The 21,468-nt window shown below is 44.3% G+C and overlaps 1 long non-coding RNA gene and 1 pseudogene across 1 annotated transcript; one reads left to right on the top strand and one right to left on the bottom strand.

Moving 5' to 3' along the window:
- Positions 1–5,918: 5,918 nt before the first annotated feature.
- On the bottom strand, positions 5,919–7,758 carry LOC104865079. Its single transcript, XR_781056.1, has 3 exons — positions 7,143–7,758; positions 6,787–6,951; positions 5,919–6,124 (listed from the first exon to the last, which is right to left on the bottom strand). It is a non-coding gene; the product is annotated as an uncharacterized LOC104865079 (long non-coding RNA).
- Positions 7,759–18,771: 11,013 nt separating this feature from the next.
- LOC117287235 lies at positions 18,772–21,110 on the top strand (annotated as a pseudogene).
- The last annotated feature ends 358 nt before the right edge of the window (positions 21,111–21,468 follow it).

The following is a 21,468-nucleotide window of genomic DNA, read 5'->3' as shown; positions in this document are numbered from 1 at the left end:
TTTTTTTTTTTTTTTTTTTTTTTTTGGTACTGGGGATTGAACTCAGGTCCTTGCGCTTGCAAAGCAGCCACTGGAACCACTGAGCTAAATCCCCAGCCCAATTTTTCTTTTATTGATACTGGCCAAGAGCACTTTACCACTGAGCTAAATTCCAGCCCTCTTTATTTTTCATTCTGAGACAGAGTTGCTATGATGCCCAAGCTGGGCTTGCACTCGTGACCCTCCTGCCTCAGTGTCCCAAGTAGCCATAGTTGTATAAGGACAACATGAGCGAGATAAGTCAAATCCCTGTGTATTTGTATTTGAAGTGACACCACAGTCACTATCTGACTGGCTGGCTGGCTTCAATCTGTCTCTGGCTGTGGAGAAACTCAAAATGAGACAGGAGGTATCTCGTCATCCTAGGAGGGCTGGAAGATTGGGTTGGAAGCTTTGTTTTGCTACTTCCCAGCTGGTGAATGTGTGCACGGATCAGCAGCTCTCTGAGTCCTGGCTTTCCTTGTCTCTGATCTTGGGCTATCATGATTCAAGACAAGGTGGGTAAAACACTCTGCTCCTGGGAGATGCTTAATTTGAAAGAGAACTACTGCCGGGCAGAATGAGAGAACTAGCCAGGGCCTGCCTGGCCTGGGGGAGGTTTCCCAAGTTCCTCTCAGGCCCTCTCTCCTCAAGATGGTAGATATAGCTTAAGCTGCGCCCCCCGGGAACTACAGGGTTGAAAGCCCAAAGTTCCACGAGCCTCCCAGGTCACTCCTGTCCCCACTCCAAGTTCCACCCTCTGAGGAAAACCTCCTCTGCCACCTTGCCCCTCTCAAACTGATTCCCCTATTGTCACTCACACTTTCCTAACAGGAAATCCCGGGGGCGCACCTCTTCCTTTCCGAGGAGGCGGACAGTCGCTCTCTCCGGTGGGACTCAGGTTGAGGCCCAACACGGGCCATGTCAGTTATCCCTTTCCTTCTTGGCCAATGCAGCTGGATGTTCTTCATAAATTTGGACCCAAATATTTATATAAGGAAATTGGTCGGGGTGGCTGGGGTACCTGGTGACTTTTCCCCATACAGCCCGACAGGCCTGGCTCAAATGAGCCCTTGGTTGGCCATTTCAATTGACACAGGGAGCGAAGCTTTTTATGAGAGAATTTAACCCTGTAATTATCTTCTTGCTCAGGGAAAAAAGCCAATTTAAAATTAATGAGAAAGCAATCTAGTGGGGTGTTCTTGGAGCCGGATCCTCCCATCCCTGTTTCAAGGAAAACACAAAGTCAACACACAACAGACAAGGCACTGACAAGACAAACAGGCCCTACAAAAAACAGCTTTGATTCTACCTGGAGTCCTTGTCAGGGCTGGGGTCAGGGGAGGCTTCCCGGCTCATCAGCCACCTTGATCCTAACAACAGACAGTTGCGACCAGTCCAAAGCTTACCTCCAGAAGCTTTCAAAGGTCTATGTGTGAGAATCTTCTGCTGGATCCCGCGACACAGAAACTTGGCTGGATTTACAGTTCCCACTTGGGCATCTCCCTGGGGCCTCCAATATGTAAGACTCAAAGTCTCACTTCCACTCCACGGAGCATGAACAGCTGAAAAGGCCTCCATGATGCTGGGTCCTAACACCCAGCGAGGCTCCTGGAGCGTGATGGAGAAACGAGAAACCCAGGAGGGAACACACCAGGCTAGATGGTAAATGGACCTTTATTAGTCTGGCCAGATGGCACTCCCGGAACCAGGTAGCTCAGAGAGGCAACTGCTCAGGAGCCGAGGTCCTTTTATAGGGTTTTTCTAAACAAAAAGTTCACAGAACTACCAGAGGACCAAGACTTCAAACACATTGCTTATCTTATGCAGGAAACGTTCTATGGTCACCTTTTGTCATACCATTTGCCCCTGGGCAGGCTGTTAGCCAAGTTAGCAAGCTGGAGGATTCCTCATCTACCCCTATCTTCCTTCACACCCCTGAATCTCTTCTGTGTCGGTGTTGACAAGGAGTTACCAGGTCTCTTCTTGGATACCCCTAGTGACGGGAAGCTCCTCCCTCCTGACACGGCCTGCTCTCCTCCAGGGTATGCTCTGTCTGCTACTAAGTTATTCCTGATATTCGGCTCTCACCTGCCTCCCCATGGATTCCCATTTTCAGTCTGGGGTCTTTCCCCTGGGGTTACCCAAGCCACCTGCTTCTTCCTTACTCTGTCATCTCTCTCTTGGGAGGGATTGTTCCTTATGAGACAAAGTGTCTCTGTCATTTATTTTAAAACAAGCAAACTCTTCTTTTAAAGACATGTCTTTATATGTGAATAGAAAAGTAATTCATGAGCATCGTGAACAATTTGGGAAATTTACAGCAATAGAAAGATTAAAACTACCTGTAATCCCACCTCCTAGAAATAAACACTATTAAATTTTTCTTCTGACTTCTATTCATGTTTTTCATAAGAGAGTGAGTGGCAAATATATAATTTGGCACTTCATGTTCTTTTTTCACTTAAGATTATTATAGGAATATTTTCCCATGCTGCTAAAATCTTTTTGAAAGTATGATTTTTTTTTACTTTTAATGATTTGTAATATGCTATTGTCTAGGCAATTACTGATCATTTTCAAATGCTAGAAATTTAGGTTGTTTTAATTTTTTTTACTGTTGCATCACAACACTGTGATATTACCAAACTATATATAAAATTTCATACTGTTTCAAATCATTTCCTTAGACTCTCACATCCTTGAGGTAACAACACCAGGGTCCAAGATTTGTGAGCATTTTAGACATGACATCCCTCCAACTTTTTTGTCATTAACATTTTTAGTGGGATAATAAATAGGTTGAAAAATGCACCAACTGTAAGATGTCAAACTGATAACCAGATATACAAATATACCCATGGTCTTTTTAATAAAATTTTATCATTGGTTTTCAATTTTTACAAAGACCCCTTACTGTGATGATCATTTATATCTTATCATTTACATACCAGCAACAGAAATCCTAGGGATGTGATATACAACAAAGGGGCCCCAAGGTGGACAGAGTCAAAGACACAGTGTTGCTGGGCGTGGTGGCACATGCCTGTAATCCCAGCACTTGGGAGGCTGAGGCAGGAGGATCGCTGTGAGTTTGAGACCAGCCTGGGCTACATAGTGAGTTCCAGGTCAATCCCAACTACATAGTGAGACCCTGTCTCAAAACAAAAACAAAACAAAACAACAAAAAAAAACAAAGACAGAGTGTTGTGCTGAGAAGAGATTTGTATTGTTGTGCCCAAGTCGCAAAGTCCCCAAAGACCACCAAGGAGTCAGGTCCGATGCAATTGCAAGAGGAGTTTATTGCAAGCTCGAGCCTGGACCCTCGGGTGTCACCGTCACAGCGGCTTCAGATCGAGAGCCCAGATCCATCTTTGAAGCGGAATTATATAGGATTAGGGAGACTCTTCCTTTTTATAGGTCCTATTTTTATCTTTCACTTACTATTGGATATTTGAGGGGTACTGGGAGGGTACTTACTAGAAAATTACTAATGCCTACATTCACAGAATCAATTCATCTTTTTAAAGAACATCTGATTAAACAAATTCTATAATTAACAAAGACTACATATGTAAGCAGCGACTGATGCCTATGTTAGCAGTGGCTACCTATGTAAACTGTGACTAGTACCTATGTTGTCTAAATCAGTTCCTCCTTTTAAAGAACATTGATTATCTTAAGCAGGGAGAATTCATCTTTAGATCATAAAAAGAGGAAGAGAAACACAAGGTGGAGGCCTAAGACAGACAGAGCTGCCTAAAAAGAGGAACAGAAACACAGGGAGACTATCATACAGAATGGAATTATACAGAATGGACTTTTTGCAGCTCTGTTCTGGGCAAGGGGCACAGAGGGAGCCCACCTCGACCTGAAAACTTGGTCCTTACAGTATGAGCAATCTTCTTTTTTTGGTACCGGGGATTGAACTCGGGTCCTTGCGCTTGCAAGGCAGTCCACCGAACCGCTGAGCTAAATCCCCGGCCTGAGCAATCCTTTTAGAAATGTTAAATTTTATTTATTTTTTGCAATGCTGGGGATTGAAGCCAGGGATTTGTGCATGAAAAACATGCATTCTACTATGGAATTACATTCCATTCCCACAATATTTTGTTTATTTCATTTGTTTTTTGAGCAAAGTCTTGTTATATAGTTCAGGCTGGTCTTGAATTCAACATGGGGCCCAGGCTGGCCTTGAACTCACAGCAATCCTCCTGCTTCTGCCTCCTGAATGCTAGAATTATAGCACAATCCTTTTTTTGTTTTGCTTTGTTTTTTTAAGACAGGGTCTCACTATGTAGTTAAGACTGATCTGGAACTCACTATGTAGCCCAGGCTGGTCTCAAACTCACAGCGATCCTCCTGCCTCAGCCTCCCAAGTGCTGGGATTACAGGCATGCGCCACCATGACTGGCTGCACAATCCATTTTTAAGTATCCAAAAATCTAAAACTCCAAACCAATTTTTATTTATATTCAAATTGTGTCATCATAGTATATACCTTTTCCAACATTAAGTGCAATTTATTATTAAATATTTATTAATTTGATAAATAGAAATGAAAACACTTTAAATTTCTTCAAGTTTCTTAAATTTTAGTAATTATGAATATTTTAACCTGGTATTTATTAGCTGCTTGTACTTCTTGTATGAGATTGCCAGTGCTCTGTGTACTCTTTTGAGTTTGATGAATATTCATTTCTATTTTCATCTAGGTTTTAAATGATTGCTCACATTTAACTGTATTCCATCTGGAGTTTAATTATTTTGTATACATTTTGAGGGATGGACCTTTTTTTTTTTTTCTTTTTTCTTTCTCCAAATAGTGCACACATGAAATGGTTTGGGGTACTCCCAACAATGGAACAAACTCCAATTATTTTATGTCCTTCTGAAAGTGTGGAAACCACAGCAGGAACAAACAGATTTTTAAAAGTTAAATGAAAGCCTGTGTTAGATGTATTTAAGCCTATCTTATAATAACCCTGAGAAGGTGATTCATCATCATCCTGATTTCACAGATGAGAAAACCGAGGCCTGGAGAGGTACAGAAACGTTCCCAAGGTAACACAGTGAGTCTGACCCAGGACTAGAACTGCTGGCTACTATCTGCCAGCTATTCAGAATTTAGAATTGCCATCAGTTAAATTAGCTCTGAGTGCCATTTATAAAGGAACGACTTGACTTTGTTATTGGGAGGCAAATATGTAACAGCCACACATTCAGAGAGTCAGAATGGGAACCTGTGTCCGGGGAAAGATACTTGTCAAACTAGTTTGTGAATTTGTTTTTAAATTAGCAGACCCTTAAAAAGTTTTTACTGAAAACATTTTGCATATTTAAACAGTCTTCACATGTCTGGTTTTCTTTAGGATGAATTTGGTTTCATCTGTTTTGCTTTCTAGCTACAAGGGACAGATTCCTTCCCAAGAGTTAAAGTTAAGGGGTTTGCTACGCTATCTCTGAGGTTTCACAGAAGCCAAATGGGATTTGCTGCCTCCCCCAGAAGCCTGCTCCCTTTCTGGCTCAACTGTTTTACAGGGTCCCGTAGGGTCTTTCTGTCCTTAGGTTTGCAGACCAGGAATGTACAAAATATTTGGGGGAATGTACATATTTGGGGGAACTACTGGTCTGTATGAGTTTACATTCCAAATACTCATCACCTTAAAAACAAAATCCTTGAATTATCTAGTTGGTTTCTGATTAACCAATGAATTCACTGGCTTTGGTCAAGTGACCATCTGGGGTTCAGTCTACTGCAGTGGTGGCTGTGAGAGGTCACGTGGCTCCCAGGATGCCCCTCTCTAGAGGCCGGGGTAAAGCAGACACATGGACGGATGCACTGACTCTGTATTCTACAGTCCCATCCACTTTCCCCACACCAAAGCAGAGCTGCCAGTGTTTTATTTTGCCAGACAGGTCACATTAAACCCCAAACAATGCTTAGTACCCCCATCGTTTCTAGATGACAGGGACTCTCATCTCAAAACGAAAGGTTGGAAATAGCTGAGTAAGGGACAGCCATCCTCAGGACATTCCTTCTGGGGACCATGGGCATGTGTGACCCTCTGGAAACCAGCATTTGAAATTCACTCCTCAAGTTCACCTGTGGCAGGGAAAGAAGGGATGATGTTGCCAGGTTACTGGCTTTCAGGAGGAAACTGGTTTGAGGAGGAAAGATACTTGCTGCCACCCTTGAGTCTGTGATCTGTGCCTCAAAAGCCCCATAGGTTGAAGGCTCGATGTTAGTTACAGAGAATAACCTCCTGGGATCTAGGTTGTCCCAGAAAATGCCTTAGGCCTCTAGCTCATTCCCTCTTCAGCCCTTAGGGTCTAACTGTGGGTAGGAATCCTTGCCCTTGATCTCTTGACTGCTTCTCCCATCCCCTCAAGTTTGACCCATGGTAGCCCCAGGAGCAAGTACCTGGGGGATGCAGCACAGGTGGTGGGGAGAACCCTACTTGTGCCCCACCCCACCCCTGCCCAGAGCCTTTCACCATCTGTGTGCCCAGCTTCCGGGGACTTTCTTCTCACAGCTTCCCTATGAGGTTTTTCTTCAGCCTCTTGTCCTGGGGCTCCTGGAGTCCTTCCTTACTGCAGGAGCAGGGACCTAGAAAGGTCTGGGAGTTTGTTTCCCCAGGGTAGCCCTTGGCCATAGACTGGAGGGTATGCGTGTGAAAGCCCGGCTCCCTCACCTCCAGGCACAAACCCAGAATTGAAGTTTACATTCCTCAGCTCCACAGAGTCCAACGGAGGCCGGGGACCCACCTGAAGGTGCATCCTTGCTTGATCTCTCATTTGTCCCCTTCTCTCCAACACTTGGCTACCGGTTTCTCCTAGGAACAACCAATCCCTTAACAAGTTCCTTGCCCAGGAATTCTTGTCTTTGGTCCTGCTGCCAGGCCAGTCCCGTGTGAAGAGGCCCAGGGGCTCCTGCAACATTTAGCGCTTTAGAGGTAAAGTTGAGTGTATGTGACATTCTCTACAGCTTGCACTTGGAGGGCCTGGACCCGCACCCTTGGGTGCCCTCAGTGAACAAGGCCTCAACTTTTCAGGTGGCCTTTGTTTTCATTTGGAAAGTATAGCCCAGTCTATTTTTATATTTTAGATATTTAAAAACTTACAGTACGATGCACTCTTTTTGGTATTTAGTTTCTGTGAGTTTTGAGAATTCCATAGAGTCGGAGCCGATGTCACAGGCAAAATATAGAACAGTCCCGTTGTCCCCCCAGGTCCCTCATGTTGCCACCTTGCAGTCAGGCCCTCCACTATCTGTTCTGTCATTTTTAGAACGTCACACCGATGGAATCCCATCGTGAGTAACCTTTTGTCTTTGGCTTCTTTCTGATAACACACGGTACTGGAGTTTTCAGCCAAGTTGTGGCAAATGTCAGCCAAAGGAGAAGTCCTTTTTACTGCTGAGTAGCGTCCCGTCGTGTGGTTGTGCTGTCGCGTTCGTCTGTTCCTCACAGAGGGACATTTGAATTGTTTGCAGTTTTTCGTGATTACAAACGAGGCTGATACAAACGTTTGTACGTACGGTTTTGGTTCACTGTAGGCTTTCATTTCATGTGCGTAAATGCTGAAGAGCAGGACTTCTGAGTAGTTTGGTAAGTGTGCGTTTAACTTTGTGAGAAACTGCCGGAGAATTTTCCTAAGTAGCGGTAACCCTTGGTGTTTCCCCCAGCCAAGCGGCCGAGTTCCTATCGCTGAACATCCTCATCAGTACCATGTTGTTAATTTGTCGATTTTCTTCCTGCTTCCCTCCCTCCCTCCCTTCCACCCTTTCCCTCTCGTTTTCCCTCTCTCTAATAGCCTCGGTTTTATATTAACCCAAATGGGCCATGTCCCTCTCCGCTTCCACTCTTCATGGGTTCACACGGCGTTTGCATAAAATCCAAACCCTTCAGCTCCCTGAGAGAACTTGAGCAGCTCTGACAGCCCCGCTGGCCTCTTCTGCTGCTTCTCCAGCCATCCGGAACCGCACATGGTTCCGGTGCCAAGGGGCCGCTGACCGGGAGCCTCGGCCGGCGGGTTCCCCTGTCCGGCGCCTCGCTCCTCCCTTCGCCGGAGCCTCCTTCCGACCTGCAGGTCTCGGATCAACCCCTCTCCGCCTCTCCACCGGTAATGCCCGCACCACTACTCCCACCCCAAGTCACTGTCCGTGGTGTCCCCTGGGTGCATTTTCTCTCTGTCTCCCCTCGCCATGTGAAATTACTTTCACTATTTGTTATTTTAAACTTTTCTCTTCTCTCACTCCCCCCACCCCCGGAACCCAGGGCCTTTACAGTCAGCTACATCCTCAGTGCCCTCCTCCCCACCTTGCCAGGCTGGGCTTGACCTTAAAGCTTAGTTTTAAGTGAAGTGTAGTATTAAGTGTACACTGAATTTTCATATGCCTATGATCACTTCCAGTATCAGTGCACAGGATGTTTCTAACACTCTGGAAAGTTCCCTCATGCCTCTTCCCTAAAAAGTAAATCATTATTCTATTTTTTGACTTTCATTATACACTAGTAATCCTATGGTCTATACTCCTCATATCCAAATCTTCCCTTCATTGTTGTCTGTGATTTTTTTTGTTGCTGTTTTTTTGCGACAGGGTCTCACTGTGTAGTTGAGACTGACCTGGAACTCACTATGTAGCCCAGGCTGGTCTCGAACTCACAGCGATCCTCCTGCCTCAGCCTCCCTAGTACTGGGATTACAGGCATGTGCCCCCGTGTCCAGAGTTGATCTGCATTTTTACATGGGTCGAAGGCAGTGGCAGCTTGTCCCTTTTCTTGCTGTGTACGATCCCACTATTACCTCAGCACATTTGTTCATTCTTCTGTTGATGGACCTTTGGTTTATTCCTGACTTGCAGCTACTGAATAACACTGCTGCGAACATGTTTATCTTTTGGCAGAGAGACATGCATTCATTTCTTTTGGATATATGCCTTGGAATGGGATTGCTGGGTCGTAGGGCAGGTGTATTTTTATTAGCTATTTACTTTCTTCACTTGTTTGTACATTTTATTTTATTTAAAAACTATCTTTAAAAATAAAATTTATTGATCCCATTCCCCTTACTCAAGCCCCCTCCTCTTGTTTATAGTTTTCTTTCCTCACTAGATTGTAAATTCCACGAAGGTAAGAAACAAGACTGTCTTGTTCATCGTTATATCCCCAAAGCATTTGTGTAGCACAGAACTGGCCATATAGCAGGTGCTCAATACATATTAGTTGAAATATCAGTGAAACAACAAACTTAAGCTGCCATCAATTCAAAGTGACTTGTGACAAAGCCAGCAGGAAATCCAGGTCCTCCCTACTTCTGCCTTCTGCCAGCTGAGACTTGGGAGTCCTGCTGACTCAGAAGGAGACTGAGTTGCAGGCGCTGACTGATTTCAACATTCTGTTATTCTTTGAAGAAAAAGTAGCTCCCTCTCCCTCTCTTGGCCTGCATTGTCACAGTTTGAAGTATTCTTTTGATTATGAGAACACTTCCCATTAAATGCACGCCTCCAGCCCCCCCACCCCTTATTTATGAGCTCATAACTTTGGAATCTGTCACAATCAGTGTTGCAAAAGTGTATCTAGGTGTAATGAAATAATTCAATGAAAAAATGTGGCACAGAGACAGAATTTTCTCCTGCCTTGCAAACTATTCCCAGGACACGAGTGTGTATAAGTCAGCACCTTCCTTAATAAGTAAAGCATTTTAAGGAAAAAAAATATTAATTAGCACTTCACTACCCCAGCCTATTACCCAAATGGTTCACGTTCCATAGACTTTGTCCGAATTTAGAACTAACTATTGCTTTTTTGGTTTATGATTCCTGACATGCCACCAAAGATCTGTATTAGAAGTGGGGAGTGTGGGGCCACTGCCTGCCTCGCAAGGGCACAAGTTCAATCCCCGGTACCCCCCCCCCAAAGTGGGTAGTGTGGGATGGTTCTTTCTGTCAACTTTAAAAATAATGTCAAGTTGTCATAAGAATCAAGAATCGTCTTTTTCTTTTTTTTAAACTGAAGATACAGGATATGTACCATCAAAGCATCCACAGGCTGGTACAGGGGCTTGGCCTGGTTGAGTCTCTCACTTGCTGTGCAGCCTTGGGCAGGAGCTGATGTCTATCTGGGAGGGTTGTTCTTTCATCCGGCTGGCCAGCCGCAAAGTGAGCTCTCAGCTCCTGGCGTGTAGTCACAAAAGGAGGCAGAAAACTGCCATCTCTGAGCTTCTCTACGGGATAATTTAGCCTGACGTCCTTGCTGCTGGCTCTGGTTTCATGCTTGCCTCACCGTCTGGCCCATTCTCATCTTGGATCCATACAGAGATGCACGGCCAGCGTAGCTACTCCCAGCCTTTTCCTGCCCTCTCGCCTCTGCCTGTCTTAGGATTGGTTGAGTTGCCCAGTGGAGCGGGCCGCCAAGACCCAGCCTTGGCCCTTTCGGGTGTGTGTGGGAGGGGGGATCTCAACACATCAAGCACAACTGGCCTTAGCAGGCCCTCCAGCTGTAAGCCTTGCCCTAGGTCCAGAGCCAAGTGTCCGCTCCTTGTAGGGAGAAAGCAAGGTCCTAACCTCCCTTTGCTTCTGCTGCATGACCCTTGTGAATGGCTGTTAATGTTGTAGTCACTCAGTCAGTACTGAGTTACTATCTGAATTTCAACGAGACAGAAATAACCACAAAGAACCAATACTCCCCACATTTTAACATTAATTAATTAATTAATTAATTATTTTTGAGACAGTGTCTTCTATGTTTTCCAAGCTGGCCTTGAACTCCTGGGCTCAAACAATCCTTCCACCTTGGCCTCCCCCACTAGCTGGGGCTGTAGATGTATGCCACTGCCCCTAGCTCTAAAACAGTACTCCAAATTTTTGTTTGTTTGTTTGTTTTTGGCACCGGGAGTCAAACTCAGGTCCTTGCGCTTGCGAGGCAGGCAGCCGCACCACTGAGCTAAATCCCCGGCAGTACTCCAAATTTTTAAGCAGTTGTAGGTCTGAGTGGCACACAGTAAAATTAATAAGCTATAAATGTATAACTCAGCGAATCTCGACTTTGTACACATCCGTGAAATCCCCACTCAGGTCGAGACACAAGGCATTTCCAGCCCCCAGAAATTACTCTCTTTGTGAACACTCTTCAATCCATCATTATTCTGACTTCTATCCCCAGAGACTGTTTAGTCTGTTCTTGAGTTCTCAAATGGATGGAATCACCCAGTATCTAGTTTTTAATGTTGTCTTCTTTCCCCATTTGCTGTATCTATGAGATCATCTCTGTTGCATAAAGCAATAATTTTTTTTTTTTTTTGAGACAGGGTCTCACTGTGTAGTTGAGACTGACCTGGAACTCACTATGTAGCCCAGGCTGGTCTTGAGCTCACAGCAATCCTCCTGCCTCAGCCTCCCTAGTGCTGGGATTACAGGCGTGCACCACCATACCCAGCATAAAGCAATAATTTCTGAATTTGTTTTTATTTTTAACATTTTAAAAAATTTTAAAGTTATTACTCTAGCGATTATTGCCCTTTTAAAAAATAACCATATGCCAAGATATTTGTGGCTCTAATACTGTTATTACAAGATGTAAAAAAAAAAAAAAAGGAATAATTTCATTCTTGAGAGTACTCAAGTGCATCCAAGTTCCAAGTGGGAAGGATGAGTCTGATTAGAAAGGCAGCTGCCCACATCCCTCCCTCTAGGGAATCTCCTAGCACATCTTGTTGTTTTAATTCCAATTTTTTGAATCACTAGTGGTTCAGTGTCTTAGGATCATTTTGTCACCTGTTTCCCTTGGATCCTGCACTGAGCCTCTCTGCAGGTGCGGGTTGGGGTTGGGAGATTAGGGGCTCCTCCCTCCAAGTCATATGTGGGAGGGTGGCAGCGATGTGGATGCCTCCTCCAAAAGGGCCAGTTGCACCCAGACCCAGGGAGAGTCAGTGCTCAAGGTATATAGGAGTGCTTCAGGGAAGAAATAAAAAGTTTACTACCCATGGGGCACTGTGCAGAACAAGCTGTTTGCTTCAGTAGCTCAGTTGACTGCATTATAACCCTGTGATATCCCCATTTTACAGGTGAGAAAGCCGAGGCTTGGAGAGGGAATGTATGGTGTCCTACATCACACAGCTAGTGAGTTGTGGCCCTGAGACTTAAATCTTCCTAATTCTGGAGAAAACCTTTTTTACCACTTGCATCAGTCAGCATTCTGTTACTGTAACAAATGTCTAAAATACATCAACTTTTTACAAAGGGATATTTTGGTCCACAGTTTTGGAGGTTTTACTCAATGGCCAATTGGCCCCATCGTTTTGGGCCCGCAGTGACACAGAACCTCACGGGAGGAGTTTGTGGTGGGAAAGCTATTCACTACCTCACAGCTGGGTGTGTGAGACAGGAAGAGGAAGAAGAGGCTGGGGTCTCATTGCGTCTGCAAGGGCTCATTCCCAATGGCTGAGAGCCTCTCACTTGGCCCCACCTCTCAAAGGCTCCATCACACCCCACCCCAGCACAGCTGTGGTAACCAAGCCTTAAACACATGTGCCTCTGAGGGACGCTTATCCAAGAAATAACACCTTTCCACGCTGCTTTTCCTCAGAAACTCAAATTCCTGCATTGTCCATGTAATTATTTATTTTATTGCCTCCCCAGTAAGGGGAGGGTTTTGCCTTAGTCATCCCTGGGCCCGTGCTTGTTTTGTGGAGGTTTTGTTGTATACCGCAGAGTAAGTCAGTATCCACGGTTGCTCCTCTAATTCTACCACTTCTATTTCCCCTCCAGGGATTGGCAGATTGGCGATTGCCAAAGAAACATCCCCAGCCAATCAATAAATAATAATGTTGGATAATTTAAAATAAGAATCTGGATTATTAAAGTTATAAATCTTTGGTCTTTATACCTTCAATAAAACATGTGTCTATTAATAATGGATACTGGCTCTGGCCTGCTTAGGCTGAAAAGGGAGAGAGAAAAAATGACCAGTTGAAAGATGCTAATATTTTTTCTCCTTTCCTAGCATGGCTGCCAGAATGCTGCTACTCTGACAAATTGCTCGTCATTTGAAAAGGTTTAAAAATTTTAACAGCAGAAAAGGGAAATTGAAGAGGGGCTGTTTAGCTTTGTGAGCCCTCAGTGAGGAATCATTCCTCCTTAAGATCTTCCCGCTCCTTGGGCCACCTTCCTCTGGCTTTTCTCCTTGTTCTCTGACAGCCCCAATGTATATACACAATTACTTTTTTTTTTTTTGGTACCAGGGATCGAACTCAGGACCTTGCACTTACAAGACAGGCAGTGGAGCCACTGAGCTAAATCTCAGGCTCTCACAATTACTTTTTTATTTTTTAAACTCTTCTCCAGATCCCTCCCCTCCTTTTTATTTCTCCTCCTTCCTGCCTTTTTCCTCTGTGGCTACCAGTCACTACATTTGCATGACAGGAAGCCACTCAGTGTGGTCGGAGAGAAGATCAGAGAGGTAACAGGGGGGCAGACAATCTGGGCCTCATAATTTTATTGATGTCTGGCTATAGTTTGGGTCTTAAATGCCCTCTAAGGACCCTTGTGTTAAAAGCTTTTTTCCTGTATGCTACCACTAAGAAGAGGTGGAAACCTTCTTTCCTTTCTCTTTCTTTCTTTCGCACAACTGGGGATTGAACCCAAGCCCTCGTGCATGCCAGGCAACTGCTCTACCACCAAGCTACACCTCTGGCCCTTTTTGTTTTTTATTTTGAGGCAAGGTTTCACTAAACTCCTCAGGCTAGCCTCAAACTGTTTATCCTCCTGCTTTGGCCTCCTGAATAAGTGGTAGAAATTTAAACAGGTGGGGCCTATGGGTTGTTTTAGGTTAGCAGGGGCGTGTCCTTGGTGGGGATAGTAGGACTCAGCCTCCTCCTCCTTCTCTTTTTGCTTTCCCACGCGAGGTGGCAGGCCTCCTGACATGTGCTCCCACCATGATATACTTCCTTGCTTCGGGCTCCAAGCAAGAGGGCCACTGGACAAGAGACTGAAACCTCTAGAACTGAGCCGAATTAACCCTTTCCTCTTTTAAGTTGATGATGTCAGGTATTTTGTTACAATAATGGAAATCTGGCTTACATAGGACAGAGCCAGAAAAACCAGTAGAAGAATATTGTCATAAGCCAGGGAAAAGATGCAGGTAGTCTGGAAGACCTTGGACGCAACAAGGAGCAGAAGTTGGATACGGGATGTATTTTAATGGTAGAGGCCTCAGGATTTGCTGATGGATTAAAATAGGGTATGAAAAAAAGAGGAAGGAGTCAAGAATGTCTCCAAGGCTTTGTGCATAAGTAACTAAAAAGTGAGTGTCTTCATTTTCTGAGATGAGGAGCGCTGTGGATGGAGAAGGTTTGATGACGCGGAGTTGAATCCGGGATGCGTGTAGTTTGAGATGCCTGTTGAATGTCTAAGAGAAGGGATAAAATTTACCATTGGATACATGGGTCTGGACCTCAGGACAAAGGTGCAGGTTGGAAATAGACTCGAGTGTCATCGTCAAAGAGACGGTATGTAAATCACCAGGCTAAGAGATTGCCAGTGGGGACGGGTGGCAGAGATGAGGACGTGGGAAAGGACTGGACTCTCTGAACTTCCTATGCTTAGGGTTTGGGAGTTGAGGCAAAAATCAGCAAAAAAGCGTGAGAAGTGGCCAGTGAGATTGGAGCAAAAACCAAGAGAGAAAAGGGCCCTGCAAATCAAATGGTTACTTCTGTCAAGTGCTGCTGATGGGTCATGTGAGGTGAGACCTGCCCCACTCATTGGATTTAGCAGCATAGATGTCATGGATAATCTTGACAAAACCATTTAACTTCACTTTGAGTCCCCCAAGAGTGAAAGCAAAGGAGGAATCCTGTAATCTCAGCTACTTGGGAGGCTGAGGCAGGAGGATCACAGTTGGAGGCCAGTCTCCTGGGCCACTCAGTGAGACTGTCTCAAAATAAAATAAATAGGGCCAGGAAGTATCTCGATGCTACAGTGCTTGCCTGGCATGTGCCAGGTCCTGGCTTCAATCCTCAGCACTGCAGAAAGAAAAAGGTGGTGGTGGGGGGAACCCAACTGATTCTATAACTGTCATTATAACTTGCCAATTGTTCAAGACACCTCTGTACCATCTGGGAAGTTTTCACGAGAGTTCTCATCAGAGGCCTTGGGTAGCATAACAAACCTTGTCAATAACAGTGTTAAAGCAGAACCACACATTCAACAGTATATTCCCAGAATGTAAGTGGAATTGTGCCAAGCCTAGCGTGTGAAAGAGATGTTCATTAAGCGCTTATTACACCTGTGAGTCATAGCAGGTTTGATCCAGTTTGACCCTGGGTTCTGTCTCTTGGAAAAGCCACACTAGCCAGGGACCACTTGCATGCAAACCATTAGTAGTAGCCTATGTGGATTGCCACAGGGCCACTCTGTGTCATAATGCTAGGAAACACCAGCCAACCCTGGTTGATGTGACACATGCTTCCTGGAGGTGTGCGGTGCGCAAGCTGCACAGCTGTAGGAAGCAGCCCAAGTGTGTGTGACCAGAGGCAGCTAAATGCATTTCCACATTTCTCCGAAGGCAACAAGGTGATTTCCCAGAGGCCTATTTGAGTGCTATTATCAGAAGAGGGTGAAGAAATGCTGGGAGACAAAGTAACAGATGTTCAACTCCTACTGCGAAGGACGAATTTTATACCAACTCCCCACGATGAATGTGATTGTTATGTACTAATACAACAAATTCCAGATGGAAATAACACATGCATGAGTTCTGCACACTCGCACACACACACACACACACGTGTGTGTGTGTGTATGTGTGTGTGTGTTACTGGGGATTGAATCAGGGCGTTTGCACTGTTTCTTCATCCCCAGGCCTTTTAAAATTTTTATTTTGATACAAAGTCTTGTTAAATTGCCTAGAGTGAGCTTGGCTTTGTGATCTTCCTGCCACAACATCTCAGAATGCTGGGAACACAGACCTACACCCAGCTTCTTTATTCTTTAGTCCCCCAAACTTCAAAAGGAATTCTACTGTGCTTCCCTCTACCATCAAATCTGTGATTTGTTTTAGGTCAAAGGGCAGAAGTAGATTATATAGACCCTGTCCTCTCCCTTCTTTCTTTCCAAAACTTCATCCTCTTCCCAACTGGGAGGATCTTTGAGGTCATTAAAGGAGAGGTGGTTGGGGACGTAATGATTAGTGTAAGCATAAACCACTATCATCAGGAGGACACAAAATACAGTGGTTTGAAGAAAACAGTTTCTTCACTCTCATGTGACTGTCTCCAGGTCAGGGCTTCACCTTGGGTATAGCCGTGTTCTCCACTCTCCTTCGCTGTCCTAGGTCTTCTTTTGGTGTCTTTCCTGGTGTTATACTCACCGCCACTGTCAGAGTCTGGTCACAGCACATCTGTGTTCACAGGAGAAAGAGCAGTCAGGCAGGAGGTGCCCCACCTCTTCTGTTCCCGTGCCACTTGCGACAGCAAGGTGACCACACCAGTTACGAGGAAGGCTGGGATGTTGTCTCGAGTTGGGGGATCAGCCTGTGCCTGGCTTAAATTACTCCTGTGAAAGAAAGGGGGGATGAGTCTCAGTGAATACAGCTGTCCCGAAAAGCCTGGCGGGGGGAGTGGTTCCAAGACCTCTGAAGACGCTTTGGCAAAATGGCAGACAACGTCTGCATAAACCAGAGCATATCCTCCTGTTTACTTTAAATCATCTTTAGATTATTTATGGGAGGAGAGAGGGGAAGAGAATACAAAAAAAAAATTAAGATGTGTTATGTGCATGTACCACCTCTGAGCAATTAATATAATTATTATGTACTGCAAACATGTACTCATAAAATTAAAAACTTTAAAAAATTATAATATAAACATTATATAAATAGTTGATATACTTTATTGTTTAGGAAATGATGACAAAAAAAGTCTATGCATGTTCAGAACAGACTTTTTTTTTTTGCCACACTGGGGCTTGAACTCAGGAACTTGTATTTGCAAGGTAGACACAGCACCACTAATCTAAATCCCCAGCCTCAGGCATAATTTTTTTCAAATAGTTTTGATCCACAGTTGGTTGAATCCAAGGATGCACAGGGCCACGGAACCACGCTGGTTCTTCCTGCTTTTGTCTCCTTCCCAAGCATTTTTATCTTTCAAACTTAGAAGTTGAAAATTTGAGGTTTCTTTCCTTGGGTCTCTTCTGAAAACTTGACCCAGATATAAATGACAGTCCTATGTGTCTATCACAGTCCTAAAATGGAGTGTCCCAGGGCAAAAGGTATACGAGGAAAAGTATATCAGTTAAGTGCACACGTCAGCCCTCCAAAGGACACTGTTTGAAGAGTGACTAAGTCTGGTTGGGGAGCTGGGAAAGAAGACATTCTGCTGAGATGGGCTTTGAAAGGAAACACAGCTCTTTAAGGGGAAAAGAGAGCAAATGCCATTTGACACCCACAAAATGACGTGCAAATTGTAGTATATGCTTTCACTGTAATTTTTTTTCTATTTTTATGGCTTTTGTTTTCTTCTCCTCCCTCTTTCTTTCTCGTGTCCTTACACATAAATACGCCATATAACTGTTAGAACTCCTTTTTGCAGGTGACAGCACACTCACCTCAGAGTGGTTTAAACAAACATCAAGGATGTGGGGTTCACCTGATTAAAAAGTTCAAGGGGAAAAGCCACACATGACAAGCCCACAGCCAACATCACCCTGAATGGAGAAAAACTGAAGGCATTTCCTCTAAAATCAGGAGCAATATAAGGATGTCCACTCTCACCACTCCTTTTCAATATAGTGCTGTAAATTTTAGCTAGAGCAATTAGACAAGAGAAGGAAAAAAAAAAGAGATACAAATAGGAAAAGAAGTCAAATTAACCTTGTTTGCAGATGTACTTTAAAAAACCATAGGGAGGGCTGGGGATTTAGCTCAGTGGTTCCATCGCCTGCCTCGCAAGCACAAGGACCTGAGTTTGATCCCTGGTACCAAAAAAGCAAAACAAAACAAAAACAAACAAACAACAACCACAACAAAACCCCTAAGGATTGAAGTCCTGAGTTCAATCCACGGTAAAAAACAAAAACAGAACAAAGCAAAACAACACCCCTAGATATCAGTCTCACCGAGGAAGTGAAAAACATGTATAATGAAAATGTGAGAACACTAATGAAAGAAACTGCACTTGATTTTAGCCAAAAGGCTGAGAAGCAACGAAGAAAGAAATTGAAGACATCAGAAGATAGAAAGACCTCCCATGTTTATGGTTTGGCAGAATTAATATTATTAAAATGGCCACGTTACCAGAAGTGATTTACAGATTCAATCCATGACATTCTTCACAGAATTAGAAAAAACAATACTAAAATTTAAAATTCATATGGAAACATAAAAGACTCAGAATAACTAAACCAATCCTAAGCAAGAAGAGTAAGGCCGGAGGCATCACAATAACCTGGTTGTAAACTATACTACAAAACCATAATAAGAAAAACAGCATGGTAGTGGGATAAAAATAGACACATAGGCTAATGGCATAGAACAGAGAACACAGAAACAAACCCACACAACTATAGTCACCTGATTCTGGACACAGAAGCCAAAAACATACACTGCAGAAAAGACAGCCTTTTTAACAAATGGTGCTGGGGGAATTGAAAAGTCACTGTGGCAGACTGAAACTAGATCTTTCTACTATAACTCACTGTGTACAAAAATCAATTCAAAATCAAAGACCTGGGTATAAGACCAGAAAGTCTGGGTGATGGTGGGGGACGTGGGCGGCCGCAGTGCACGGACTGAGGCTGCTGCTGCACCCAGAGCTGCTGTCCCCGGAGTTCCTTCGCCTCACTCTGGAGCAGGTCTTCCATGATGTCAGGAACATATTAAAAAAAAAAAAACCTGTCGAAAATGACATAATAAATAAAGACAGTCTCACTGATCTGTGTGTCCAGTGTGCAATACCATTGCCTCAGAGGGAACTGCCAAAAACTAGGTGGGGAACAAAAGAGAACAACACGAGACAACAAAATGAGACAGAAAGGGTAGCGCTGTGGATGGGGTGAGGAAAAACCCCTCATTGTATGCGATGGAAGCTGGACCAGCACAAGCATAAAAGCGAAGAGGACAGAGAACAGAGATAACGACCGGCTCAAACCTCCCCCTCGGGAAAAGTCCTCCAGGCGCTGTGAAAGCCACCACCCTTGTCCCTTCTTGGAACTACTCCTGCCAAGTTAAAGCTGCTGCTCCTAAAGAGGAAATGGAGGCCCTGAATAGCCTGAGGCCACCAGAAACAGAAGAAAACATAGCATGTAGCTGGGCCGTCCTGGCGCACGCCTGTAATCCCAGCACTCTGGAGGCTGAGGCAGGGGGATCGCTGTGAGTGCGAGACCAGCCCGGGCTACAGAGTGAGTTTCATCCAGGTCAGTCTCAACTACACAGTGAGACCCTGTCTCAAAAAAAACGAACAAATTTTAAAAAAAGAAAGAAAGAAAATATAGCATGTTACATGGCCCCGAAGGAAAGTTCCCAGAAATGTAAATACAACTGTAACTGTAGATTTCAGATAAATTCACATACACTGACAATATTTACAGAGATACTGATTAGTATTGGATTTTCTTAAGAAGTTTAAAATAGTTAAAAACAGTATCGTTCCTCTTCTTCTTCCCTCCTTTTTAATTTCTTCCCTTGATTGGGAAAGAATTTGTTTTTAAAAGAATGGCTCCATGTGTGACATTTATATTGATCCTGGTAAAATGAGCTGCAAGTCTGGTATAAAGCATCCAAGGACCCTCAGGAATTATTCTCCTCAGCCTTTTTCAGAGTCTTTGGGGACAGCTAAGATTCTGTTTTTTGTTTTTGTTTTTTCAAACTCCAATATCTTTCTGGATCACCGTTTTTATTTCTTCTTTCAAACCACACCACGTAACAGCTCATGTCGGTATTTTAGCAAATCTTTCCACACTCGTCCTCGAGGGCTCACCGAGGAGTGTTGGTTGCCTTGCCGAAAAGATTCCCAACACAGAGAGAACAGAGCTGTCCTCTGTGTCCTGCAGCACCCCTTCCTGAGGAGAGCAGAGGGAAGCCCACTGCGCCGTGTATTTCAGGTTCGCCACCACTGCTTTGTACTTTTCTCCATGTGCGATTGATTTTGAACTGCGGTTTACCTTTTTCAGTATGTTTTGGGGGACTCTTACTCCTCTTGATTTGCTAAAATAACCATTTTTGTTCAGCTACGTATTAGCCTTACAAAGAAATTCAGCCTTGCCAGGTAAGTACTATGCTAAGACCATAATTCTGATCACTTTGCCTTTGTTCTGAACTAAGTGTGTATACATAAGACAGAACTAAATTTTGGCATTATGATAAATTTTTAAATACATTGTTACCTGCAAGGCTGATATGTGTGACGTTGTTGATGGAGTTTTGTTCTTATGAACATGTGTTACAGGGAAAACCCAGAAAGTACAGATTTTAGGGTAGAATGACCCATTCTATTTACTGTTACTATTTACTATTCTGCTCCTCCTGTATTTCTCTCTTAGTTAAGAGTTAGCCATTTGATGATGTTGTCAGTGCCAACTTATTTTTAGCTGGGTGGTGAAATTAATTGTTAATTTGTATATTTAACTAATAGAGTAGCTTGGCAATTAACAGCTGAGCTGTGTGACTTCAAACTGAAGTTTATGTCACAAATATTCACAGTCAGTGCTCACAGCGCAGCACCTCCCTGGTCTGCTGGTCCCTCCAAGCGCCCAAGACGGCCTCCTCCAGGGACCGGGCACAGGGGCTCGGGTCCTAGGTCTGGAAATGATGTTTGCTTTGCTTCGAAAGTTCAGGAAAACGTGACCGGAGTGCTCTTGACTTCACTCCCAGAACTCAGCTTTCCTTTCCGGGTCGGCAGGTAGTCGGTGTCCATGAGATGCAGTGAGCCCTGCTTTCTTCCGGTGTTGCTTGTTCTCCTTCTCCCGGTCCCTCCTCCGCATAAGTTTCCTTCTTTCCATCCGCCCTCCTCCTCTCGCTGCAGATCCTGAGCTTAGGCTTCGGTTTGCCAGGCAAGCGCTTGGCCTGTGCATTTGCCAAAGCGCCGAGCTGGGCTGACCCAGGCCTCGTACTGTGGGGCCTGGGGCAGCCCCATCCCTGTGTCTGGAGACCGTGCTGCTGGCTGTCACGGCTGCGAGGCGTCCGGAATGGACAGCCACCAGGCACTTTGGGAAGTTGCCCCACCACAACCGTGATACGTTTGCAAGTATTAAAATCTTCAGAATTGGAGTTTTTATTTGAAATTATATTTTGGTTGACAAGTTTTGAGAGATGATTCCGAAACTCACCTAGAGACTCATTCAATAGCAATGACTTTTCAAACTTACATTAAGTAAACTGCCAGTAGATCAAGTCACATATATATAAAAGAGCTTTCTCTGTTTACTATGGTAAGGCTTCAGTGCTTTTCAGAGGC

This window comes from Fukomys damarensis, unplaced genomic scaffold, assembly GCF_012274545.1.
Source record: "Fukomys damarensis isolate Sample0158 unplaced genomic scaffold, DMR_v1.0_HiC HiC_scaffold_22, whole genome shotgun sequence".
Taxonomy (NCBI): domain Eukaryota; kingdom Metazoa; phylum Chordata; class Mammalia; order Rodentia; family Bathyergidae; genus Fukomys; species Fukomys damarensis.
This window is presented reverse-complemented; position numbering and strand designations above follow the sequence as displayed.